General features: G+C 41.4%; 1 protein-coding gene across 1 annotated transcript in view; it reads left to right on the top strand.

Annotated features, from left to right (window-relative positions):
• The window catches only part of LOC119586933 (glycerol-3-phosphate acyltransferase 3-like), a gene marked incomplete in the record, with an annotated part of 80,451 nt that overhangs the window by 12,715 nt on the left and 67,059 nt on the right, over positions 1–677 (top strand).

The raw sequence follows: 677 nt of genomic DNA on the forward strand, positions 1-677 counted from the left end.
GATTTACTTATTTGTCGATCTATATTTATCCATTTGTGTACTTATTTATTCAAGGATGTATTTTTTGTGTGCAAAGAGAAGGGGAAATTCTTTTCAAAACTTAAAGAGCTCTTCAGTGCCAACGCTTTAGTTCTGTGCGGTGTCCGGCGCCAGCGAACGTCACTCAGACTTAAGCTTAGAGTGATAAGATATGAGACAAGCAAAGGAGATGGATTGTCTTATCGCTGAAGAAATGTTTTGACGGCCTTATCAGACGATGGGGATTGCCAGTCGGATTAATGTTGGCAGGGTCGTGGTCTGCGGAGTCTGCGGAGGAGTGACGTCACGATGGAGCCTTTGCGTTTTTTTTTAATGATCGGTATAACATACAATAACGACGCTAGCAGGAGCATAAATCCACAGGAACAGTGGGAGATTCAACGGCAACAAAAAAACGTCAGTACGCAGCCTAGCAACTTGCCGTAATAACTCTCTAACAACGAAAATAATCCAAGTAACACACCAGGATAAGAGAGTAGGAAAATATTAAACTCATTTGGGACATCAGTAACACATTCATCAAAAAGAAATAGAGTAAAAGTAATGTGCATCGTTGCCCATAACCATGAAACTGACCATCTCTGGACACACTCCAAAAAATCAAATATAAATCACATGAAGCAACCCTACCCCCCCCC

Source organism: Penaeus monodon, chromosome 22 (genome assembly GCF_015228065.2).
Source record: "Penaeus monodon isolate SGIC_2016 chromosome 22, NSTDA_Pmon_1, whole genome shotgun sequence".
Lineage (NCBI taxonomy): Eukaryota > Metazoa > Arthropoda > Malacostraca > Decapoda > Penaeidae > Penaeus > Penaeus monodon.